General features: G+C 37.6%; 1 long non-coding RNA gene across 1 annotated transcript; it reads right to left on the minus strand.

Annotated features, from left to right (window-relative positions):
* Window positions 1-7,644: 7,644 nt before the first annotated feature.
* Window positions 7,645-8,210, minus strand: LOC113292829. The gene is made up of 2 exons (XR_003331892.1): window positions 7,986-8,210; window positions 7,645-7,893 (listed from the first exon to the last, which is right to left on the minus strand). It is a non-coding gene; the product is annotated as an uncharacterized LOC113292829 (long non-coding RNA).
* Between the last annotated feature and the right edge of the window lie 19,787 nt (window positions 8,211-27,997).

Raw genomic sequence — 27,997 nt, forward strand, 5'->3', positions numbered from 1 at the left:
CCGCCTTACACTACAGTACCTAACTCCATCAAGTACCGTTCGTTTCGTTGTATCTCTTCATCCGACGGTCGCTCATCGCCTGCCTCCGCATCGCCGTCAGATCCACCTACCATCTTCCCATCCATCGGTCCAGCTTCGCGAAACATCAAAATCCTCTACACCTGCTCAACACCCTAGTACCTAATACCTATACCCATTGCCAAACACACCCTTCCTCAAACCCCATCGACACCATCTTTCCCCCCCCCCCTCTGCAACAGTACCACCATGTCCGTCTCCATCACCACCACTCTCCCCAAATCACTCCACCATCTACGCCACCAAATCACTCTACTCTACCTACCATAACCAAAACCCATCATCACTATCACGTTTTACCTCTTTTTCATCAACTAATCTCCTCAATTTCTCATCTCTCATCACTGAAACCCTAGGTGAGAAATTGAAGATATAAGTTGATGTTAGAGCAGCAATTGGAGCAGGAGATGAACGAGAAGAAGTAATTGGAGAGTGGGTCGACGAGATGGAGTGAGTATCTCATCAAAATTAGGTAAACCAAATTTACCTAATTTTCTGTTTTTGGGGAAAAGGGGTGTGAACCCTAAACTGATATGGGGGGTATAAATTGGTATTATGTGGTGTGTGTGAAGGACACTGTGTATCTCTCTGGACTAGCCAGTAGAGAATTGACAATTTTATGCAATTCCAATTTCAGTCTTCTTATGCAATTAACAGTTGATTGTTATGTTATGTTTGAATTATTTCTGTATGATGAATGCTTGTGTTTGTAACATGTTGAGCATGAGCTAAGTAGCACTAAGCTAAGGCTCTGTTGAAGCCTTGTGTACTGTCAATTGACAGGTTGCTAGGATAGTTCTCCTGATGTATGTTTTGATTGAGCAAATGGGAGATACCAATGCTCATAGTGCCTGTGATTGGCTGTGCTGTCAAAAGACAGCCAATGCTAGGGGCAAACTATTGAGCAATTTAGTATCTTCTATTTCTAGATGTATGCATAGGATCAAACTCAACCTAGAAACATGTTGTTTGATTAGGACACAAGGTGGATCCTAAGCCTTGGCTTAACCACCAATCCCTTTGCAGTCACCTCTATTCAGTTCTATTTTGCTTCCTGATCAGTTATTCTCCTTGCCTGTTTTTCTTGTTTAAATTCCTGCAATTTGTAGCTGTTGTGCACTGAAATCAGTGCACAATCCTCACCTTGCCCTTGTCTTATAGCCTTGGTTCCCTGCTATTGTTATTCTGTTGTGCTGCTTTGTTGTGTAACTGTTTTAGTTCTTTGAATCTGCCACATTACCTTGCTTTGCTCACTGCCATAGTGCCCTGTCTCCATTGTTAGCTTAGGTTTCTCTCTAGTTTGCTCCCACTCCCTGTGGACTTTCCCCTGCTTACCTTCTATATCATAACTTGGCCTTGTATACTTGCAAGCTTCTTCTGTGTGTCTTTTCCATTGGCACACCATGATCCAGAAGTGGATGAGTAAAATGATAATAATAATTGGATATTGATCTAGTATTAAGCAACACTAATCTTTCCAATTTCATTTTCTCAGGCGCTTCAGAGAAAGTGAAAATGTACCTTGAGAGCTTTTGAGTAGGACTTCATAAAGACTAAAGAGAGCGAAAATTGGGAGCAAATTTTGGTTTACTATGTAGTCTATCAAATTTAGTTGGTTCAGATCTTCCTAGTGATGACACGATTGTGGGTAACGCTGTCCAAACAGAACCCAAAGTTTCAAGCATGGAGAATGATGAGCTGGCGGCTTACAAGGAGTATGAAGAACTGGAAAAGAGGGCCAGGGAATTAGATAAACAGAAATGATTGGTGTACCGCGGCCTTGTACCGTGATGTGCACCGTGATGTTTGTGTGAGAGAAAAAATATGGTGGACCCCACCATTAGCCTCACCCCCTGCAAATCTCCCCAAGGGATGCCATAATAGCCCTTGGATCTGATCACGGTGCACATCACGGTGGTATGCTTCAGTACGTGTATCATTTCTGTTAGATAAAGCTGCTGATATGGCGAAAATTGAGCAAGATGCTGTAAAGGCTAAGCTGGAAAGTTTGAGGAGACTGGTATTGGAGAATAACAAGCAACCTGAAGTGCCTTCAATTCAATCTACATCAACTGAAAATCGCATTGAGAATGTAGGGGTTCTTTTCCAACTAATTATATTTTAGAACCTAATGGAGATGATGGTTTTAGTTCTCCAACTAAAACAACAAGAAGATCAATTTCACCAGGGAAACATTTAAAAGGCATTTCGACTTCTAATAGGTTTGATACTGGGACCAAGGAGCTGGAGGAAGACGGCGAGGAGGTTTTTGCTGAAAATCCGCCTGAAAATTTATCAATTAATCCAAATTCTGGCACATTGGAAGAAGCAGCAAAAAAACTTGATTGGAGTGCCACTAAAGACCAAGAAGATAGGGAAAGGAAGGAGCAAGCTGAGAAGAAAAAATTGGAGGAGCTGGCTAAGGTTGGTGCTCCAAAGCCAAAGGTAGTCAAGAAGAAAAAACCAGATGATACTGGTGCACCTAAACCATCCATGGAGGGTGTAGGTAAAGGTGAAGTTAGAAGAGGCAGAAGTAGGTCACGTCAGGGTTCAGCAAGCCCTTCTAGAGAAAATGTTTCTTAATGCGTGTCTTTTACTGGAATGCTCAAGGCTTGGCTAAGGATGGTGCAAAGGCCAAGTTGAAAGAACTTTATCATTTGCACAAACATGACATTATTTGTATTGCGGAGCCTAAGGTTTTCTACACTACACGTTTTGTTAGAAATTTGAGGTTGGATGATTTTAGTGAAGATGTTATTACAAATGAGGTTGATGGTGAAAAAGGTGATATATGGGTCTTGTGGAAGAATTCTTTAACTCGGCCAGGTATTTGATCACGTTCCAGTCAGGCTATTTCTTTGGATTTAATGGTGATTGCTTCTTTTAATCCAGTTACTAGGAAATTGCTTTGGCAACAGTTGGGGTTGAGTTTTATATCTATTCCTTGGTTGGTGCTTGGTGACTTTAACTGTATTTTGCGCTCACAAGAAAAGAAGGGTGGTATGGTTCCTCTAAATGTTTATATGAATGAATTTAGAAGTTGGATCTCGGAAAATGGACTTGTTGAGGCGGATGCGATTGGTAAGAAATATACTTGGTCTAATTGTCAGAGTGGAAGATCAAGAATCGTTTCTAAACATGATAGAGTTGTTGTTAATGATGCATGGCTCTATAAATATGTGAATTGGAGGTGCAAGGCTTTGCCACGGATTGCTTCAGATCATTTCCCTCTTTTTGGTTATGCTTTTGAAAATCCACGACCTGCTAGAGCACCGTTTCGAATACAGAATATGTGGTTGACCCATCCGATTTTTATGAGATGTGTTGAAGATAATTGGAAACTGAGGTTAGATGGTGCCCCACCTTTTGTTTTTGTTAGAAAATTAAAGAGGTTGAAAGATGCGTTAAAATTATAGAACAAAACTGTATATGGTGATGTTTAGTTTTGGTTAAAGGAGGCTGAACTCAAACTTGAAGTGGAGAATGATCTTCTTGACTATGACCCGACAGACGAGTTTCAGTTTACTAAATTTATGGATGCTAAAAAGGCTGTTGACGATGTGCGAACTGACTTAACAGTTGTGCTTAAGATGAAATCGAGGGTTACTTGGTTGGAGGATGGTGATCAAAACACTCGGTTTTCACAATAGCATTCGAATGTGAAGGAGCAAAAATACATTTTCAGAGCTTAAGATTTCCACTAACACTACTTTGTTTTTGCAGGACGAAATAACTTTCTATACTGTAAATTATTACAAAGACAAGTTTAATGGTGGTGAAACTCATATTGACCTGAAGTTGTTTGATATTGAACATGAAAGTATCTCAGCATCCGAGAGTGCTTTTATGGATGCCATGCCAACTTTGGAGGAGATTAAAGAAGCTATATTTGATTTCGGAGCTGATTCTGCGCCTGGTATGGATGGCTTCTTAGGTATCTTTTACAGACAGTGCTGGAATAGTATTGCTGGGGATTTATTTAGTGCCATTACAAACTGTTGGGAGATGAGAAAAATTCCTAATGACATTAACTCCAGTTTTATTGTGCTCATTCCAAAAAATAATGCATCTGATGCAATTAAGGATTATAGACCTATTGGTTTGAGTAATTTTTTTTTCAAGATTATCACTAAGATTTTGGCTACCAGACTTGGTACGGTGCTGAATAAGTTGATTTCAGAAGAGCAAGTTGCGTTAATGAAATGAAGAAATATTCATGAAAATATTGCTTTGGCGTCTGAGCTAAACAATGAGATTGACGTGACTAGGAAGCATGAGAATGTTGGCCTTAAATTGGACATTGCTTTTGATACAGATAGTTGGGAGTTTGTAGCTGAGGTTTTTCGTCAATATGGATTCTCCGAGAATTGGTGTTCTTGGATTCTTAATATTCTTCAATCGGCTCGGATTTCTATTATGATCAATGGCAGCCCTGAAGGTTTATTTAGTATCACTGGAGGTTTGCGACAAGGTGACCCTCTCTCGCCTTTGATTTTTGTTCTTATTGAAGATATTTTAAGTCCTAATATCTCTAAATTGTTTGCTAGAAAAATCATGCATGCTATGGTCAGCAAGAAGGGTGTGGCGCCTACACACCTTCTCTTTGCGGATGACATCCTTATTTTCTGTAGAGGAAATCGGCATAGCTTGCATAATATGATGGATATGCTTGGTATGTATCAAAGGGCCTCTGGCCAATACGTTAACCGTACCAAAAGCAAATTTTATTGGAGGTGGTACTTGTTATCGGTCTATTGCTATCTCTAATTTTTTGGGAATGTGAAGAGGTTTATTTCCTGACAGATTTGGGAATTCAATTGAAACCTGGCATAATGCGCCATATACATATTAGACACGTGGTTGAGAATATTATGGATAAACTTGCTGGCTGGAAGGGTAAGATTTTATCTTTTCAAGCTAGATTGGTGTTGGTTCGTTCCGTGATTTCTAGTTACGTTATTCACTCTATGGTTGTTTACAAATGGCCATTAGAAATATTCTTTGGTCTGGCGATGCTGAGAAACGTAAGTATTTTACAGTGCTTTATGATAGTTTGTGATGTCCAAGAAGAGAAGGTGGCCTAGGTATTAAGAGATTTTCTGTTGTGAACAAGGCAATGCTTATGAAGTTGTGGGTTACTATCCGTGACTCTGACAAGACTTGGGAGAAATTTTTGAAGGACAAATACTTCAAAATAAATGGCAACTTGATTGATTACAAGTTGGGTTCCACGGTTTTCCCTGGAATAAAATGGATTTATAATTTTGTGCATCGGCATACGCGCTCAATTATTGATAATGGTGCTAATACTTCCTTGTTTTTTGATAATTGGTGTGGTGATTTTTCGATTGCGAAGAGACTTAGTATTACTTCTTTTGGGCCCAAATGATATTAAGTCCAAGGTAAGTGATCTCATTGTCGATGATGCTTGGGTGGTTCCACCCAGAACTTGTTCTTTGATGGTTCGGTGTAATATTGATGTTGATAATTTACCAATTATTGGGGGTAGTGAAGATTATAAAATATGGGATTTGGACTCCAAAGGCATTTTTCAGTCAAGTCTGCAAAGGCTGCTATTAGAACGTCTTTTGATGTGCAGCCGAGTGCTGTTGTTTTTACTCGATCAGTTGTGCATCCTACTTTTGGTGTACAATATTGGAAAATCTGGATGAAGGAATGTTGTGCAACCGAAGATAATATAATTAAGAGGACGGGTAGGAGCATGCCTACAATGTGCAGTTTATGCAAGAAGGGTTGCGAGACTATCAACATATTACTTGGCATTGCAGAGTTTCCAAGAGAATTTGGGAATGGGAGGATGGCATTTTTAATCTGCAACCAAATGAAGAGCTGGTGGCCTCTTACAAGGGCGCACAAGGGCGTAGCGGGATGATAAAGGACTTGTGGCTGGTTGCGAATCTAGCAATTGTCACAGAATTATGGAAGTTGCGTAATAAAGCTTTTCTCGAAGGTGCGGCATTCAAATGGCTTGGTTTTAAAGGAATGGTCTATCAGGTAATTCGTGATAACTCTATTAGAATGAAGGGCCATATGTTTAATAATCGATGTGGAGGAATTGCGTATCTTAAACTACTTCAAGGTTCAACATAGATCGTGTAAGAATTCCACGCCAATTGAGGTTAGTTGGTCTCCTCCTAACCAAGGTGAAATTATGATTTGATGTGATGATGCGTCTCTTGGAAATCCAGGCCAGGCCGGTGCTGGTGCTATTTTTCGTGATGCCAATGCAACGGTACTTGGTGCTATTTGTGTTGGCCTTGGTTGGCAAACTAATTACTGTGCGGAAGTGTGTGCTATTATTTATGGTTTGATGCTAGCCAAGACGTGGAATGTTAGGAATATTTGCATTCAATCAGACTCGATAAGTTGCATTCAATCTTTTCAAAATGGGGAGTTGTCCTGACAGCTGGTTCAGAAGTGGAAATTAGCGAAGGCTTTTTATAGTAATATCCGCTATGTTCATAACTATAGAGAAGCTAATTTTTCAGCAGATACCTTGGCCAAACAAGCATGTTTGTTGGCTGAGGATATTTATGAGTTTTATGAAGGTATGTCATACTTCATTCTGTCTGTAGAATGGCCTGGCAAGGTTTATTATTGTTTTAAATAGGCTGTGTCTTTTTAGGTTTATTATTGTTTATTATTCTGTCTTTTTAGGTTTATTATTGTTTTATTATTGCTAGTTAGAATGGCATAGCTCCATGTACTTTCTTTTGCTTTTTTTATTGAATTTTATTGACCTAGCTAAAAAAGATGACATGATTGTGGCTTTTTTACATAATTCGATACGGGTCGTCCAAATTTCCTCAAATTTTAATAATAGAATGACCGATCCTCCAACCACTGGATTTTCACTCAGGATACAGTGACTTGGTGGGTTTGTTTTCAGAATTCCCAATTTCCAGGAATTCGTAATCCCTCTTACATTTTCGTAACTCAGTTAAAATTCCTAGGATTTTTAGAATTCTCCTGCTTTAGAGTTCATGTACTATTTGGCATTATCCTAAGAATCACAAATCTCTTGACAAGTTTTCCTGCAAATCCTAGGAGGAGGGGTCGGACTCCATATGTCGGATTTGCGGGAAAAGTGATTCCCGCAGGAAACGTGATTCCAGGAATTCGGACAACCAAACGTACCGAGGAAAAATAATTCCACCAAATCTCCTGGACTCATAAATCCCACCTATAGAATCTCTTTTTTGTATCGGTAAAAAGAATACGATGCTGATGGGTTTTATCCTTGGTATAAGCACCCAATAAATTTACCACCTTACTACTGTAACATCCGCTAGACTATAGAATTGGTGTACTCCATTCTTCAATATCCATTACCACCTTTAGATCAAGACTACTCACGAGGGGTACCAATTTTGTGGGTGGGGGTACGATGATATATATTTTGCTACACCCCAAGCGATTTGGTACCACCTCTTAACAATCTTGTATTGCCTTTAGATCGAGGCTAAAGAAACCCTTAAGAAACTAACCTTAAACTCTAGCAAATCGTTTGATCAAAAAAACAAAAATCCAGCAAAGCGTGGAGAAATAAAACATAAGCACCAAACTTTATTTAAAGTTAAACACTGGTAGATAGTTTGATACATCCACAAAGAGCAAAGTAACGCCACCAACTACAACTTAACCATACTACGTATTACATTAGAAAGTGCATGTGCGTTTCCGTGGCTTATGCATGAGGACTTTCCTTGTTGAATTAAGTCTTGCAGCATATCTTCTGGCAGAGGTAGTACTTATTCGGGTAACCGCTATATCCCCACTGGCAGCATGGACATTCTTCGTCCAAAATGTAACCAGTAACAGTTAATTATAGTTTATTCATTATCCGTGATATTAAATTAAAAAAAATCCTTTTTAATTATACATACCTTGAGGGTAAGCTACACTATTAGTAGCAACGGCTTTAGATCCACGTCCCGTTCGTCGAGCTGCGTCAGTCACTTCGGTTAAGGCAGTGAGTAGGAGAAGTGTGATGCATGCGATTAATACACTCTTAATCATCATCTTCATCTCCTCTATATTCTTCTGCTTTAAATGGATATTTTAGGTTCACTATCTACTTATAAGAGTGTTGTAAGATGTGGTGTTCTTATCTCTTCCCAGTCCAAACCATACATGTACTGCCTTCTTAACCCGAAAAGATGAACCCACCAAGACTTTTTAGCAAATCTGCGACAAAAAGGAATTGCCTTGGGGGCAACTTGTCATGCTAATCACTGCCGTATGTGTGGTTCATAGCTAACTTGATCTGTTCATATTGGATTTCCTTATTCCACCTAGTCAACTAAAGTAGGCGTTAGTACTTTCACGTCTAGTTACAGAGGATCAGGCAAGTACTTAATCGTGAGAGGTCGTCGACAACAAGTAGTGGCATGTAAGCAGGGGATCCAGGATGTGGATAGCAGGGCGATTCTTGAGTACTCAAAGATATTTTGTAATATCGCAAAAGATTTTTGAATATATCTTCAAAGAATATAAAACAGACGTTTTTGAATATTTCCCCAAACAACAACGTACATTATTGCATAGATATTATATCGATTGGCCGGACTAACTTTTTTTTTTTATTGTATCGGTGGACCATTAATTATTATGGTGCACAAATTTGTGCAAAAACAAATATAAAAATAACATGAATGATCCTTTGCCGATCTAAAGCTGACTGAATAGAAATGGACATGTGGAACGCTGGTTACATCCTTAGCTTGGGAGTGTATGGTCTACTCTCGCCCTCAAAGTCTCTCTGACGACATCTTTATGCTTCGGAAATGAAAATACCCGCTTGAAATACGTTGTTTAGTGATTTTTCTTTAAATTGAAACAATGATGACGAAGTGTTGAGAGAGAAGTATCTGGGTTTTGCCTCCTTTCCGATAAGATCCGTTGGGTCTTGCTTAATTTGGGAGACTGAAAAAAAGAATGATTTTTTTTGAGGGAACCATGATTTTATTAGGCCATCTTTCCTATAGTGATAAGGGATGTCCTAAAACGTTGAAATGACTAACCTACTCTTAATCTAATTTAATTTAAAACCAATCTAATAACCACCTATATATATATATATATATATATATATATATATATATATATATAACCACCACCTCCTCCCACCACCACCGCCCACCACCGCCGATTACCACCACCACCACCTCCGATTATCACCACCACCAACCACCGATTACCACCACCACCACCACCGCTTATTTAAGAAATGTAACAACATCAATGCAATCACAATTAAGTTCTGTTACATGATAATTTTATCGAGTATAAAAGACGCCAGCCGCAGCCTGATTCTGCCATGGGACCACTCCGGAGGTATTTTCCAATAAACCCTTCACTTTAATTTGATTTTGATTGCTTCAATTGAATAGAAATCATCAAAATAGGGTTTTAGTAGGAGTTACAGAGCCATGTTTGGTTAGGACGATTTTCCAAAAAACCCTAGTTTACTAACCGAACTTCTTGAAAATAAATAACACGAAGAACAGTTCGGTTCTATTGGATTTAAAACTAAGTCACCGAACTCTCTGTTCGGTTGTTTCGCAAAATTTTTTAAAACTACAAAGTAACCGAACTCCACCCTTAGAACTGAAAGAAAAAACAAATCCAGTCTAACCGAACTGTGTTGTTGTGGCCACTATCTTGAGTTCCAAAATAAGCAAACTTAGCCAATAGAGTTAGGTTTTTTCGCAAAAAATTTTAAAACTACAAAGTAACCGAACTTAGCCAATAAAGTTCGGTTGATTCGCAAAAAATACTTCTAATCGAACTCCTTGTATTAGAACAACAGAAGTCCATAAGTTCGGTTCTTTCGCAAAATAAGGATATCACCGAACTTTAGTTTACGAAAATAATGAGAAGTCCACAAGTTCGGTTCGTTCGCAAAAATGTTAAGTTTTCTTTGTAACCGAACTCTACCTAATTCGCCAAGAAATAAATTTCGTAGTAACCGAACGTTTGCCTAATTTCATATACGCATATATAAGCCCAGTTCGGTTGATTCGCAAAATATGTTGAAGTTTGCGAACCAACCGAACTTCTAACACTAGGTTACTTTTAACCTGCAGTTCGGCTGAGAACTTGGTTGCGTTGAAGTTTGCGAACTAACCCGAACACACAAGATGTACCCAAATAAATTGTTAAGTTCAAAGTTCGGTTACCTACCATTTTATCCTAGGTAACCGAACATTACACTGTACGACCAAAACCTCCATTAACGAGCGAGTTCGGTAACCTGCGTGTCTGGAAAACGTAACCGACTACACTTGCAGGTGTGTTCGGTTACATGTTCTTGACATATGGTAACCGAACTGACCCAAATCTACATAAAAATTTTCATTTTTTTTGAAAGTTTGGAGCAATTCAACCAACATTATCTAAGTTTGAAGCACACCTGGGTACCCAAATACCCTTCCTCCAGTTGTGGTTGGTAAAATCCATCGTTTTTCATGTTTTCCTTCTTCATCTTCTCTAACTTTACTCTCTCAATAATTCTACTTCTTTAAAAAAAAACCATCTGATTGTTTAATCTCACTAATTATCTTTAACTTAATCATCTCACTAATCATTACACTAACTATTATTAACACTAACTAATCATCACCCAAAATTAATCAGGAGGGTAATTTAGGTATTAATATAAATATCCAGATAAGGGATGACCTAGATTTACTTCTAATATCTTTACCCAAAATAAAACCGTGGTCCCCAAAAAAACCATGGTCCCCAAAAAATCGTTCAAAGAAAATTGGGAGCTAACTCAGGTTCACTATGGAGCCCAAGAGCCATGGGCTATGGGTAGTTTTCAAATGAGACTTTTGAAGGAGCACTTCTTCTTTTTTATTTTTTTGAAAAAAGGACTTTTTATTGATTCCAACAACTTACACCGGAAAGATACATAGCTAGTACATAACTAGAAAGACCAAACACAAACATGACTACCCCAAACACTAAAAACATGACCAAACTTAGTTCTAGAATAACAAGAACAAACAACTATTCAACACCAGCTAAGACATTAGTCCTCCTCATAAAAAACTTCCTGTTGAAGCAAAGGTAAGAGAATTTCTGGAGGATTGTTCTCCAAGCTGTTATTGCAGTTATTTACAAGAGCAAACTTAGCCAAAGCATCCGCTACTCTGTTGGATACCCTTTTAACAAACCTAAATTATACATCCACTAAAGCTTGAGAAATACTTATAGATTCAGACATCATTAGTTGATCCTCCCATCTAATAGAAAATTGTTGAGCTTTTTAACTGCCTCCATAACTGATTTATTATCACCTTCTATCAGAATTCTGCAAAAACCTTTACCGTTAATCCATTTTAAAACTATCAGCACAGCCATAACTTCTTCCTGATCAATATCTCTTACATTTCTTGTCCAGGCCACGACTTCCATGAATTCTCCTAGATAGTTCCGTAACACAAGAGAGAAACCAGCAAAGTTAGAATCTGGGATTATAGAAACATCAAAATTTAATTTAAACCAATCATATGGAGGCGGATTCCAACCAATTCTAGGATTTATGGATATATGTGTGCTAGCATAACTATGTGCAGTGTAACTATTATGGATGTATATGTGATGAGAATAACATAATTGAAAAATTTGTTGAATAATGCTTGCAGGATACTGAATTTTGCCTTCAAACAGCTTCAAGCATCGACTTTTCCATAAGAACCACATAGTTATGACAATTATATTCCTGAGATTTCTCCTCTTTGTTGAAAGTAATGATCTTTTATCCATCCATGATTGAATTCATTGGGTGATATCTTCATAGTTGTTAGCATCTTGCAGAATGGCAATGGAGACAGCCGACCAAACCTCTACATCCAAAGAACATTGAAAGAAAAGATGCTTGGTGGATTCAGTTCCATTAGAACATTGAACACAAATAGAAGCTTCAGGATGAATTATCCTCTGAAATTTATCTGCCACAGGTAAATATTGGGTTGTACCCCAACCAAGCTCATAATGACATCTGAATAACAATTGATCTTCGATAGAGAACTCAATTTATGATCAAATGTAATGTTAGATGGCAATGGCCTTTCCAAAATCAATTGATCAAAGTATCTGAAACCATCATCAAGTTTCTTAATCTTTCCATATTTACACTCATCCTTCACAAAACGTTCAAGTTGTGTTATTCTATTATTAGCTCCTGAACCATAATAATTCCTCACAATTATCTCTCGATACAGAAATGAATGATTGAAATGATGATAATAATTGGATATTGATCTAGTATTAAGCAGCACTAATCTTTCCAATTTCATTTTCTCAGTCGCTTCAAATGAGAATGTACCTTGGACTCTTGGAGAGATTTTGAGTACTGGGAGAAAATTTTGGTTCACTACGGAGTCTATCAAATTTAGCTGGTTCAAATCTTCCTAGAAATGACATGATTGTGATTTTTTTACATAATTCGACATGGGTCGTCCAGATCTCCTGGATTTTTAAAAGGTTAATAATAGAATGTCCTCCAACCACTGGATTTTCACTCGGCATACGGTAAATTTAGTATGTAGAATTTTGTTTATTTTGTCTGTGAAAAAGCATGGTGCCGACAGTTTTAACGTCGTTGCTATCAATTACTTTACGATTGTATTACAGTCACAGTGACATCTATTAGAATGTAAAATTGGTGTACTCCATTTATTAATATCCATTGCCACCTTTAGATCGAGGCTAAAAACCCCCTAAGAAGCTAACCTTAAATTCTAGCAAAACGATTGATCGAAAAAAATGAGAAATAAAACATAAGCACCAAACTTTATTTAGAGATAAACACTGGTAGATAGTTTGATACATCCACAAAGATCAAAATAACACCAACAACAACAACTTAACAATACTGACTATTACATTAAAAGAGTACATATGCGTTTCCGTGGCTTATGCATGAGGACTTTCTTTGTTGAATCAAGTATTGCAGCATACTTCTGGCAGAGGTAGTACTTATTCGGGTAACCGCTATATCCCCACTGGCAGCATGGACATTCTTCATCCAAAATGTAACCAGTAACAGTTAATTATTGTTTATTCATTATCCATGATATTAAAAAATGTTGGTTAATGATCTTCGTTACCGATTCTCCAATAATACAACTCGTGTATTATCCACCGATCTGTTACAACTCTTTGTAACACGGTTTTCACTTATGTATTACATCTCGTAATACCAACAACAAAACAAGAAAAGAATGATAGAAAAGAGATGATCAATCACAAAACTTAAACAGACTTACTTGGGTGTATTGAGGCGAGTAATCTCTTTGTTTAAGACATTTGATGCCCTGTATATAATGCTGTTACAGGTTTAGTGGCATATGTCTCCAACATTCAACAATACCTCGATGTTTTTCGCAGCACTTCGATAACACCGAACAACGAACGTGAATAGATGTAGTACAAACTCTTCTTTAACTCTTGAAGACACATGCAAACTCTTAAATTTCTAGTACTAGTTTATGACTCTAAAAACACATTTTTGCAATGGAGAATGTGTGGGGTTTATATAGGTTTAGAAGTGACTCTTGGTGAAATCCTTTCATGAAAAGTCACATCCCTTAGTGGAGAGTCACATCCCTTGGGATAAGACACTACCTATTGAAAAGGTTCAAGTGAGTGGACACACCCATTCACACTAACTAACTCATGTTTCTATTCAAAATTCCAACAAAAAAAAAAAATAGGCGTATAATTCCAAATTGCCTTTTTAAAATTTTATTTTAATTTGAAGCAAGAATTGATTTGTTTTAAACCAAGTTTTAAAAAAAAAAAAGAATTGGGTTTAAAGCCCAAAAGTTATATTAAATTTTAAACCTCAAAGATGTCCGCTATCTACAAGCCCAGGTAGCTAGGAAAAGAAAGTGAAAAATTCCACCACTCCAATGCTGACAAGATTCGAACCCAGGTCGCTGATATCATTAACGAACAATTTTATCACTGTACCATGAGTTTTAAATCAAGTTAATGATGTTTAATAATAATTAGAGACTATCAATATTTAATTATCAAATTAAGTTTAAAAAATATGATTAATCTCGATCCATTTTTTTCTTCCAATTACCACGAAATTGATAAAACATGACGAACGAGATGTATTATAATCACCGAATGAGATGTATTATAGTCACCGAATATGAGGACTCCCTTCGATCGTCCAATTAAGAGAGACATACAACGGTTATCGTCAAGATCAGTAAATCGTAGTTCAATAATGAAAATGACTTCGAATCAACAACAGAGCCAATATCTAATCAAATTTTTGCGTTTAATATTCATGTTGGCGATTGATTTTAATATTTATTAAAGGAGCCGATTAGCAGATAGGAAGCTATATACTATATAAGAACAAAAGATGTTTACATGCCGATTCCTAACTTGATCATTGTGAAAATATTGGAAGAATACATAGAGCAAAAATAGATAGAGAGATACACCAAGATGACCAAATTTGGAGTACAAAAACTCCGTTCAAATGTTGGGATCCATTAAAACTCTATACTAAACAAAATTGATAAAAAAACCTCAAATTTTAAAAATTGATACAAAAACCCCAAACAAAATTGTTTTCATCAAATTCTACGACGTTTCGTCAAATTCTATGATAAAACCAAATTTGATTTCAACTTATTTTTTATCTTGTAACCAAATATTTTAATAATGAATCAGTAAGTTTATGATAAAACCAAATTTTTGGTGGTACTATTTCTGGTTAGTGGTGGTGGTGCTTTTTATGGTGATGGTAGTGCTAGTATTTGTTGATGGATGTGGTGTTGGTTATTAGTAGTGGTAGTTAGTGGTGGGAATGATGGTTATGAAGCTAATGGTGATGGGTGGTGCTGGTTGGTGGAGATGGTGGTGCTGGTATATATTGATGGTGGATATGGTGGTGGTGGTTGGTGATGGTAGTGGTAGCGATGATGATGGTGTTGCTGGTTGGTGATAGTAGGATGGTGAAAGTGATGTTGTTTGGCATGTTACCGTTGATTAGTAATGGTGTTACTGGTTGGTAGTGATTGGTGGTGGATAGTGACATCTTTGGGGTTTTTATGTTACTTTTGTTATTTGGGGTTTTGTGTTATTTTTATTTTGATGAGTTTTTTGTGGATGGATAGTTGACACCTTTAAGGTTATAACTCACGACCCGTAGAGAGATATCTCTAATTGTTTGGCCGCTACGGAAGGTATACTTTAACAAGTTGTTTTCCGATTTAATTAAAGAGGAAGGATCCCTTCACACTTTTCTTATCACACTATCTCACATGTTGGGCGTCATTTTTGCGAATAAAAATCAAACCGTAACGGATTTGAAGATAATATTTTGGGGACATGTTCCTCTTACCAAGTTCTACATGCCTACCAAAAATAAGCACATTCCGAAATATAAAACCTCACAATCTAACGGTCTTAATTTCGATGGCCAGAAATCTGTTGATTTTCAACGGCTCATTTTCAAAGTAGTAGATGGTGGGTGTTATATGTCTCGTAATATGCTCATTTTTGGTAGGTATGTAGAACTTGGTAAGAGAAACATATCCCTAAGATATTAGCTGCAAATCTGTTACGATTTGATTTTTGTTCACAAAAATACTGCCAAACGTGTGAGATAGTGTGATAATAAAAGTGTGAGGAGATCCCTCCTCTTAATAATTAAATAAGAAAACTATTAAAATTATTATTTAGTTTCACGATAAGTTTTAAAAATAAAAATATCAACATTTTGTGAAGTCATCTCCTTTTACCGAAAAACAAAAATTCCATTAGTGTGGCATTTTTCTAAGTTCTCTGAAAGATCAGATACACAACTTTGATATCCCAGTATTGGGTAGCGCCGAATCAACTTGCTTATTTTCAATATCCATTGGCCTTGGATATAGGCAGAGAAACCCCTGAACTAACCTCAAATTCTAGCAAAAGGTCGACAAACAAAATCAGTTAAGTGTAGAGAAATAAAACAGAAGCACCAAACTTTATTTGAATGGACACTGATCAATACATCCACGCGTAGCAAAGTAACACCAGTACACCAACAACAACATCTTAACCATATCCCCGCACAATGTGTCAAAAAAAAAGAACATCTTAACCGTATCATGCACGTACAATAATATTTTTAGCTTTATTCATGCGTGTATTCGTGAGTACATGTGTTAAATTAGGTCTTGCAATGCAGCATGTCAGATCGCATTTGTGGAACGGCTTGCTATAGTCCCACGGGCAGCACGGACATTCTTCATTCAAAATGCAATCAAAAACAATAACACAAAATTGGTTAAAAAGACCAAAATCAACAATTTCTGGGTGAAATGGACAGTTAGATTTTGATACTGTTTAAATGGACAAAAATGTAAAAATAGGCCGGATGTAACCAGTTTCATCGTGTCCATTTTCAAATATTTTTTCTGATTTTTAATTTACACAGGATGTATCCAGTTTCATCCTTGCTATTTTTTAAATTTAAGTTAGGATAAAACCAGTTTCATCCTTACTATTTTCTTTTTGGCCATTTCACCCAAGCTATTTTTTACTCGTCCATTTGAACCGTGATTTAAAAATATTTGGACAAATGACCCATTTTCCGAAACAATTAATTATACTTCAGCATATTTTTCTACCATAAAATGGTTAAATTATGCATACCTTCTTGAGAATAAACTACACCATCAGCACCAACGGCTTTAGGTCCAGTGGCAGGGGCAGATCCAGTGACTAGAGCTGTCGGTCCACGTACAGGTACTCGAGCTGCATCAATTAAAGATAAGGGGTTCATAGATTGCTATTTAGGAGAGACTAAATCAGTCTTCTACCATGGACTGTGGTCAGAGATCATTATTGATATTTGATAGTTGATATTGCTTGAAGTATAAACTAGATTAGTACCATGTGATACCAAAAATCTATTGTGCCACGTGGCACGACATTAAAGGTGGATCAATTTATTATGTTGGAACAACATACACCACATCGCTTCTTAGACTGCTTAGTTATGAAGCTATCTTCGTCAAAGTGTGGAGCACTATTAAAGGTGTGAGTAGCAAAGTATGCTACAACGGAGTATACCACAATGCTACCAAGAGTACTTAATTGTTAAGCAATAGACTGTAGTATAGGCACGTGGATGTGTCTGGTTGACAGAGGCAGTTGAGCAGTTTGTACAACATTTAATGCGAAGGCGCATTGTTTTCAACTATGTGGGCTCAGAATACGTGGCATCCACTGACTGGTGAAGGTATGCAGCCACCGAAGGTACAACTTGTACGAAGGATTCACAGTTCACGATGGCACGTGGAGAAAGCTAAGGTGGCATTGTTTGATCGGAGACGGTGAGCGTCCAACGAAGGTACCAGATTGACCAAGAACCATCTGATCTCGATGAAACAGAAGACATCAAATATATCCATGATGCATGAGGAGCTAGGCACATATGTTGCCTGGAAAGGAGATATCGATTTGCCTAGCATGAGTTTCATTCTGTTGACAATAATTTTGGAGATTATTTTGTAATCGGTGTTACATGTGTTAATTTTCCCATAGGGGAAGAGGGATACCACTTTCAGGAATCAGAGACAAGAATGCATGGTTCATCTCCTTAAGGATGTGTTTGGAATTAAAGATAGCTTTGACCATATTTCAAACATCTACTTCAAGTAGCTCTATATTGTGCTCGTAGAAGCCTGGTGGAAAACCATCAGGCCCCAGAACAGTCTATGTATCTATTTGGTTGATAGTGCCTCTTATTTCCCGTAGGGTAATCAGACTCAAGAATTTATCATCATCCGTTTCGAACCATACCTTGTCCCAATGTTGTTGAATTGCAATCCTTAATGCTAGTAGTAGTCCACATGTTTCTGTCGTTGTTGATGTTGTATTCCCTAATGGTGCCGACATTGCCACGAGAAGTGTGCCATAACTGTCTCTTATAATAATTCCTGCTCCAGCTGGTCCTGGTGCGCCTTTTACCGCGCCATCCGTGTTTATTTTTATCCAGTCTTCAGTTGGTGCTTCGCAACCAATCATTATAGTTGTTGATGATGTCGTTTGATTTGATTGGTACAAAGATGGGGGAAGATCTGGTAAATTAGCATTAAATGTTGTTTTGCCCAGCTATATTCTTCAAACATAACATGAATTGTAGAAGTTATTTGAGTCAGTGATTGATGTTGATTTCGATAGACTATTGCGTTTCTTGCCAACCATAGGCGCCATAAGGTGAAGCCAAAGATTTCCCTAGTCTTATTTGAGAGCTTCAGATGTAGTGCTTCCTGTATGGTTATCGGTTGATGATGCCCGTCATTCTCTTGGTTTGTTGGGATGTGTTGCTTGACTGCCTGTGTAATATGTTTCCACATGGTGTGAGCCCGTAAACAGTGGAACAAAATATGTTGCACCGTTTCTGCCAAAATGTTACACAAAGGACATAGGTTGGATGATGTGATGTGTCATTCCGCTATGATGTTGAATGTGGGTAGTCCTTCTAGGCTGGCTTTCCACAAGAAAAACCTGATTTTTGGGTGTCATTCCAAAGTCCAAATGAATTTGAAATGAGTTGAGCTTGGAGTATCGGTAGTGGGTATGGATTGTGTTATAGTGTTTGGACGTGGGTTGTTGGTGGTGTGGATATTCATGATGGTTTGGTTATTTTTGGAATGATGGTTTGTTGGTTGTGGGTTAACCGGTTGGTTTGTGGGTTGCGGATTAACCGGTTGGTGGTTATTTCGGGTTTTGGATTTTTGGGATATGAGAATCTGGTAACCTTTTTTTGCGGAATAAACTCCGGTGGTTGTGAATGGCCAAATAATGGTATCTGGTTGTGGGATTTGTGGTAGGTGGATGTTGGTGATGCGATGTGCAATTGTTGGTTGAAACATGGGATCATGATTCCATGAGTTTGAATGGTTATGGATAGGGGTGTAAATAATACCCGAATATACTCGGCCTGCCTGTACCCGCCCGAGCCTGCCTGTACCCGAAGTAGCCCAAAACCTGTTATGGCCCGTCGCGCGCCGCCTGGCCTGGTCTGGATCAATTTATTGGGTGGGATCGGGCTTTGCAATTAATTATGATGCCCGGCCTGATACCGGTCTAGTGCCCAGCCTGAAAGCCATCAATCATTTAGCATCCTCTTAAAACTACTTAAAAATTACCATTTTATAATTGTCAACTGTGTATCTAGAAAAATAAAATATATAGTTGTTTTTACTTATAATTAGCCTTTTTGAAAACATTAATGGTAATATATTTTCTTATTTAGAAAGTTTATTGTAATCTAATTAATTATTTATTATAGGCTAAAATAAGAAATTTGTCATTGTAATGTAAATATAAAATAATACTATCACATATGATATGCAATGTTAGAAAGAAAAGAATATTGTATTAAAAATAAATAAATTTAATACCATCCATTTGAAAATTTAAACTTTTTTAACAAAAAAATATTTTCAAAATAGTGGCCTGGCCTGCCCGATCTGGCCTGCCCGTACAAAAAACGGGCTTTGGGCGGGCTTTGAGTAACAAATTATCTACTTTTACCCGACCTGCCTGGCCTGAATTTTTTTACGGGCTCACAAATATTAAGCCTGACCTGCCCGGCCTGTCTTAATTTTTGGTCCGGGCGTCCTGACCTGCCCGAATTTACACCCCTAGTTATGGATTAGGTTAGAAACCATGATGTTTGGTAGAGGGGGGTGGATTGGTGTTGTGATTTGATGGGGTATCCAATTCCCTATGAGTGATTTGTTTTGGCCATTCCCGATTTTTGGTAAGCAATGTTCCTGCCAAAAAACAGCTAGGTTAGTTAAACTTTTCCACATGGGGTTGCAGCTTGCTTTGGTTTGGCTATTGGGTGTGCCAGAAGAGGCACACTGTGTAGGTATTTATCTCTAGACATTGTCGCCTAAATAGATTTTTCATCTCCATGCACTTGCCAGACTTTCTTTAGTAGTAAAACTTGGTTGTGCTGTCGACTTCGTCTGATGCCAGTGCCTCCCATGTTTCGTGTTTTTGTCACCTTTTTCCATCCTATTGGGTGCATTTTCCTCGTGTTCATGTCATGACCCCACAAAAAATTCGTTGTTATTCTATCCACCAGTTTGTGTATGTGGGTCGGTAGTAGTGATAGACACATTTTTGTGTCTAAATTGTCCTCAATGTCTGTATTGTTGGAACTCGATTTTTGTACTAATATTGTGTTTTTTGTGTATTTTTAGGTATTTTTGAAATAAATATTGTTGGAAAATTCTGCTCGAAAAGTTGCTCGGGGCACCCTCGGAAGGACATGTGTTATTCGGACTCTCACTTCTGGATAAGGGACACCTCAATTACTAAGGGGCATCCAGTTGATAAGGGGCACACTCTTCACTATTCACACCCTTCTTGCTATCAACACCCCAGACTTCGCTAAAGGCACCCTTATCTTCTTCACGAGTTAGAGAATTTTGGCGGGAACGGATTTTTGAATTCTTATTCAACTGCGAATTCTCGGTCGGTGTGTTACGGGATTTTCTCAACAGTTTGTTTTAGTACGAGTCTTTACAACACAACAGGATGGCAACATGCGCTGGGATTGAGAAAAGATAGGAATTCTCGACAATACAGGGGGGAATAATATCGGATATTTTGTTTTGAATTTCTGGTATATTTTTGGGAAGTTACGTGGATATCTCCTCCTTCCATGAGTTTACCTCAATCAATTACGAGAGTGCAGCGTGTTTGAATAATTTAAGTTGAAGAATATCGTGCGAGGGAGATACAAAAGGGAATAATATCACGGGATATTACAGAGAAATAATGGCAAATATCATGCATTAAACCGAGAATATTATGTGCATGTCGAGTATAAAAAGGCCTTTGAGAGCACAGACACGAAGGTGGAGAGTTTGGGGAGAGGTTGAGAACAATAGAAATTGTGGCAGAGTGATTCTGCAGTAGCAGCAGAGAAGGGGAAGAAGAAGGGTTGCAGACGACACATGAGAAGTGTCGTTCTCAAGAACCCTAGATGAAGAACATTAGACGGCATAGAACAGTCGCAGATTAGCGTCTTATATTCAAACTGTTTTGTAACAGTCCATTAGACACGCATATCTTCAGTTACCCACACCTTCTGTAAAAGTGAACTCTGTAACGTCAATACAGCGCTGCAGATTCGCTGAATCTTATAATTTCTTCAATTAAAGCACCTTTTGAGCCATGATTTATTATTTTGAACGTGTTTTTGATATGAGGAGCTAAACCCCAACACTGGGACAACGGAGGAAGCAACTTTTCATGATTGTGTTAAATGAATTAATTCTTTTATTGACTTTTTGCATAGATTTAATTGCTTTATGATTTCTATTAATTATTTGTTATTTTGTTAGATGCCGCATGCTTAGTTCTAAATACTTTAGATGCGTCATGCTTTTAACTTACAAATAATATTTTACGAAATTTATTTTTGGCCAAGAACTAGAGTCACAACTTCTTTTGTTTGAGATATTTTGTCTAGAGTTAATGACTGAACCATAACAATATGAAAAGTAGTGAAATCCCGCGTCTCAGCGTCTCTACATATTGTGACAAATTGTGTATATATATTTTTCCTTATTTTCTTTATTAAGTCTTAAAATAAATTCTCAACAAATCTGAGTGAACGAATCATCTTACTACAACATCATTGAAAAACCACATCAATTTTTGGCGCCGCCGACGGGGATTTGTTTATAAATTTGTTTTTAGGTTTTCTTTTTATTCTTTTTGTTCTTTTTTATGCGTTTTGGTATTTCTTATTTTCTTTCAGGTTTGGAGCTAAGCTAAAGAAAAAGAAAAAGTGTTGAAAAGAAAAGCGAAGCTAAAGAAGGAAACAAAGAAGGGATCCAAAAGAAGTAAAGAAGAAGATTTTGTATATAGTTAATTTTTTTTAATTTTATTTTTAGAAACTGTATATAGGATTTTGTTTTTGTAATTCTTACTTTTATTTTTGGACTTTTTAATTTTTGGACATTTTTATTTTTTGGACATTTGGACATTATTTTTTTAAAACCCTACGAAAGGGTAGTTTTAAATAAACTGCACAGAGAAGGACGGCGATTACGATATCGCCTAGGCCCCTCGGATTCGTACATGACATAGGAGTCGTGACCCGAGCCGACTTCAACGGTTCATCCCCCGTCTGGAACGGGAGGTAAGAATTCTAAACACCCGCGAATCTCCTGTCAGCGGGTTTACTGGATGATTTTGTATGCATATATGTTGAGGAATCGAATACGGCTGTTTTAATTTCCTAGTAAAGGGCAAGGCCTAGCCATACAAGATAAGGGTTTGGATTTCATCACCGTTCTCTTCTTGCCCGCCTTAGGAAAACGAAACCAAACGCGAACCTAAGCTTTAAAATTTGGAATAGAACGAGACCTATAGGGTAACGAGCTTAGTAGGAAAGTCATTCGAGAAATATTGGTTACTCTTTTAAGCATACTTCGAAGTTCATGATGGTTTCTGTGAGTTGAATGCGTGACTGCGCCGCCTTGTAATGCGGTGAGGCCTTGGGTATCAAAGCTCCACGCATCTTCCCTCGCCTCTATTCAGCTTACTTTGACTCGGATTGATTCTAGAGGGGTTTGCTCAGATTGTAACGAATTCCTTTTCGAAAGAATAGAAGATGGTCTAGAAACAATCTAAGTGGAACCATCATGCTTTTTGTTTGCTAGATAAAATAGGCTTGTTGTGGTCGAGTCAGCCTTCTTTGTGTTTGTTTAGAATTCCCTTGCAGTTAGGATGTCGAACTGGTATTATAATAACCAATACAATGAGTATCCGACTGAGCAGCTTGGACATTATCCTTTTTATGACCATAGTGTGAATAGTGATTGGGAACGCGAAACTTTTGAAGGTTACAGGTCATACCATGGTGAGCCCAATTACTATCCACATACGCACCGGTCATACAAGCAATAAGACTATAGCACTAGTCCCTCGTCTTTGGAGGATGCAATGAAACTATTGAAAAGTAGTCCTTTTTATGATCCTTCTGATAATTCCTCTTTAGTAGAGTTAACGCGTAAATTAGCTGAGTCAACACGTAAGTTAGCAGAAATGAATAACTTAGTTTTTGACGAAAGAGAACTTTCTATAGAGGAATCCCTCAAGTTGATGGCTGAGACGAACGAAAGACTTGCTCGAAATAATCTTACTTTCAAAATATAGTGTTTCCAGTAATACCCTTAAAAATGAGGATAGTTATTTGCATAATCAAGATGACGAGGTTAGAATTGGTAACACTACTTGTTTTGATGAGGTTCGATCATTTTCATGTTATTATAATGATGATTATGATGAGGATAGTATCGATGAAGAACATGAAATATGTAGGCATAGTGATCAGGAATTTGTTACACCGATTGAGATTTATAATGATAATACTGTTTCTAATACAAATCCAAATAATTTTACTAATTATTCACCTATTCAAAAGGACGAGGATTTGACTAGAGATACCCCAGTTTTAGATGATGTAGTATTTCCTGTCTACGAAGCCGATGATAGTTTTGAGGAACGAGTTTATTCAGAGAATATTGTTTTAGAGTCTAGAAATTTAGAAACATTAGACTTAGAAAAAGAAAATGAACTCGTAGAAATGAGTGAGGATGAACCCGACTTAGAAGAATCAATTGACCATTTTCAGGAATCCGATGACCTAGAAATTAGGGAAGTTGTGACTAGTCTTTCTAGAGACACAGAAAACTCTAAGTTTGGGGGTGATTATCAGTCTCCGTGTGCTTTAACTCTTAGAAAGTTCCCTCGTGTAGGACTTGACATTTGTGCCTCAACTATATTACAAGATTATCTTCGTACACTTTTTCCTGAACCTAATGATGTCCAGAGAAAAGCTCAGTTGTTAGAAACCCATCCTCTGGTTGATGTGGTTAACCCAGGCTATGATACCAAGATTGACTTCCCACCAACAAATTTTCTTCCAATTGTGGGAACATTTGATTTTAAGATGTGCCGGTTATTAAGTTTTGAGACTAAACCTAATTACTTTAGGAGAATATGGTCGACACATTTTCTTAAGGAAGACCAACTCTTTCATTGTGGTCAGTTTTGTGAGTCAAGTCTAATTGAGTTTAAGGATCCGCAGTTGTTCAGGTTATTGTTATGTGCTTCTAAGTTCCTACTTGAGTATTTCCATACTCTACAACCTGATCTTAAGAATCCTTCTTTTGAGGAAGTCCAGCCTATGAAAGCATTTTATTTAGACCCTTTTATAGAGCCTGAACCTGAGCCACAACTAGAGATAGTTGTCTTAAACAAAAAGTTAAATAAGGGTATGTTCGGTATATTCTTGGTATGTTGCAGTTTCCTCTTCTTGTGGTTAGCACTTTTTGATCCAGATGACCCACAATTATTCCGGCTACTTCTATATGATTCTATGAGGTGACTAATTCCTTCCGATGTCTGGCTGAAGACTTTAAACTTAGCACTTCTTGGGAGGTAACCCATGCTCATGCAACATGGTAATATCTTTCCTTAACTCTTTTTATTCAAGTGGTAACAGTTTCTCCTTGTTCATGCTTTTAATTTTATCTTTAGAACATCGAGGACAATGTTAGATTTAAGCTTGGGGGTGGGGAAGAACTTTTTAGTTGCACTTTTGAAGCTTCTAGCGTCACATGGTATCCGGTTAGTTAAGTTTACATAATGTTTCTCACCGAAAAGATAGAAATTGGAATGATAGGGATAACAACCTTTTGAGACATTAGAGAAAAATACATTGAGATCCTTGAAATTCAGGAGAGAACTTGTTCCTTTTAGAGGGTAACCGTGATGGACCTAACCATACATGATGGAAAGGAAAGTAGGTCAGGAAATGCCAGAAAGACGAAGCAACCTCACAATGTAATCATAGTTACTGGATTACAATTCTCTCTCAGTAGAAACTTATCATCATCAACAGAGAGAGCGACATCAAAATCTATGAAGAAAGTTGAAGACGTTTAAGGTTTAGAAGAAACAATAGAAAAGAATAATTCAAAAATCAAAGTTGAAGTTATAAGAGCAAATGATATAAGTTGTTAGAATCCATGATACCAAGACATCACAAGTTGCGAAGATCCAAGTTTTGAAAGTCCTTCTCTCATGGCCATGTAAATTGTTGTCTTGTAATTTTTGTTTCCAAAAAAAAAAAAAAATGAAAAAAAAAATGAAAAAAATCATCGTTACGTTTTGTTCAATAAGGCCAAAGGGAAGTAGAAATTTATAAGTCAAGGAAGAAATCGAAGAGAAGAGTTAATTGTCAAGGTTCTATGAGGTTCGATAGTTCTTCATCAACAGTTGAAGACCGAAGAAGACGTTGTTTCTACTGAGCACTATGAGAGAGTCGAAGAAAGATACATTTGGTTGCTTTTTTAGTCCGCTTTCAATCTGGCACTGGTTTAACTCATCACACGTAATTAGTCCAGCTGTGTAGCAGATGTCCCTCTCATCTTTATCTCTCTCCTAATCTTATCCAGTTGTAAAGCAGCGGACGCATCTTACAATGTTTATCTAGCTGTGTAGCGGATATCTCTTTATCTAGCAGTGTTGCGGATGTGTCTCCCCTTTTCTTCAGTCAGCTTTAGAGCTGACGCCTTTAATTTCTATGGCATTCTAGTTACTTGGAGATAGGTTGAGAATATGTATGTCATGATAGCTCTTTGGATAATTGTGACCAGTTAGAAGTCATGGTTTTTGTGGGTACACCTCTGTTAAACCCACCCGAGACTAAGTCGGTTTTATTTTTTTAGTTTTGCTCGAGGAATAGAAAATAATAGGTTTGGGGGAATTTGATAGACACATTTTTGTGTCTAAATTGTCCTCAATGTCTGTATTGTTGGAACTCGATTTTTGTACTAATATTGTGTTTTTTGTGTATTTTTAGGTATTTTTGAAATAAATATTGTTGGAAAATTCTGCTCGAAAAATTGCCCGGGGCACCCTCGGAAGGACATGTTTTATTTGGACTCTCACTTCTGGATAAGGGACACCTCAATTACTAAGGGGCGTCCAGTTGATAAGGGGCACACTCTTCACTATTCACACCCTTCTTGTTATCAACTCCCCAGACTTCGTTAAAGGCACCCTTATCTTCTTCACGAGTTAGAGAATTTTGGCGGGGCGGATTTTTGAATTCTTATTCAACTGCGAATTTTCGGTCAGTGTGTTACGGGATTTTCTCAACAGTTTGTTTTAGTACGAGTCTTTACAACACAACAGGATGGCAACATGCGCTGGGATTGAGAAAAGATAGGAATTCTCGACAATACAGGGGGGAATAATATTGGATATTCTGTTTTGAATTTCTGGTATATTTTTGGGAAGTTACGTGGATATCTCCTCCTTCCATGAGTTTACCTCAATCAATTACGAGAGTGCAGCGTGTTTGAATAATTTAAGTTGAAGAATATCGTGCGAGGGAGATACAAATGGGAATAATATCAAGGGATATTACAGAGAAATAATGGCAAATATCATGCATTAAACCGAGAATATTTTGTGCCTGTCGAGTATAAAAAGGCCTTTGAGAGCACAGACACGAAGGTGGAGAGTTTGGGGAGAGGTTGAGAACAATAGAAATTGCTGCAGAGTGATTCTGCAGTAGCAGCAGAGAAGGGGAAGAAGAAGGGTTGCAGACGACACATGAGAAGTGTCGTTCTCAAGAACCCTAGCTGAAGAACATTAGACGGCACAGAACAGTCGAAGATTAGCGTCTTATATTCAAACTGTTTTGTAACAGTCCATTAGCCACGCATATCTTCAGTTACCCACACCTTCTGTAACAGTGAACTCTGTAACGTCAATACAGCGCTGCAGATTCGCTGAATCTTATAATTTCTTCAATAAAAGCACCTTTTGAGCCATGATTTATTATTTTGAACGTGTTTTTGATATGAGGAGCTAAACCCCAACACTGGGACAACGGAGGAAGCAACTTTTCATGATTGTGGTAAATGAATTAATTCTTTTATTGACTTTTTGCATAGATTTAATTGCTTTATGATTTCTATTAATTATTTGTTGTTTTGTTAGATGCCGCATGCTTAGTTCTAAATACTTTAGATGCGTCATGTTTTTAACTTACAAATAATATTTTACGAAATTTATTTTTGGCAAAGAACTAGAGTCACAACTTCTTTTGTTTGAGCTATTTTTTCTAGAGTTAATGACTGAACCATAACAATATGAAAAGTAGTGGAATCCCGCGTCTCAACCTCTCTTCATCTTGTGACAAATTGTGTATATATGTTTTTCCTTATTTTATTTATTAAGTCTTAAAACAAATTCTCAACAAATCTGAGTGAACGAATCATCTTACTACAACATCATTGAAAAACCACATCAAGTAGCTGGGTCTGCATGGCATGGTTTGCAGTTGGGAGAAATGAAGTTTTGATGAGCATTTCTCTCCCGGCTCGATTTACACATTTAGATATCCATCCTTTGGATTTTCTCTCCATCCGATTGAGTAGTTCTGTGAACATGTGGTTGTTGTTTCTGCCTCTCTTGAAATGGACACCCAGATACTTGGGTGGGTGTTGGGCCGTTGGTATTTCGAAGAAACGTTGGAGCCCATTGTTCTCATTCGGGTGGAGCTTCGGGTGGTGGATAATTAGAGATTTATCCTTGTATTTGTTGGCCTGCCGAGGTTGAATAAGCTGTAAGTATCTTTTGGAGGTTGTTGCACGTTTCTGGTTCCATTATGCAGGTTAGTAACAAGTCATCTGCATTACATGAGATGAATGAGTGGTGTGACAGTTAGAGAAATTTTTATTCCTTTGATGTTTCCTTGCTGCTGTTGGAGGCCCAAGTTGGATGGGAGGATTTTTGCACATATGATGAAAATGTA

This window comes from Papaver somniferum, chromosome 7 (assembly GCF_003573695.1).
Source record: "Papaver somniferum cultivar HN1 chromosome 7, ASM357369v1, whole genome shotgun sequence".
NCBI lineage: Eukaryota > Viridiplantae > Streptophyta > Magnoliopsida > Ranunculales > Papaveraceae > Papaver > Papaver somniferum.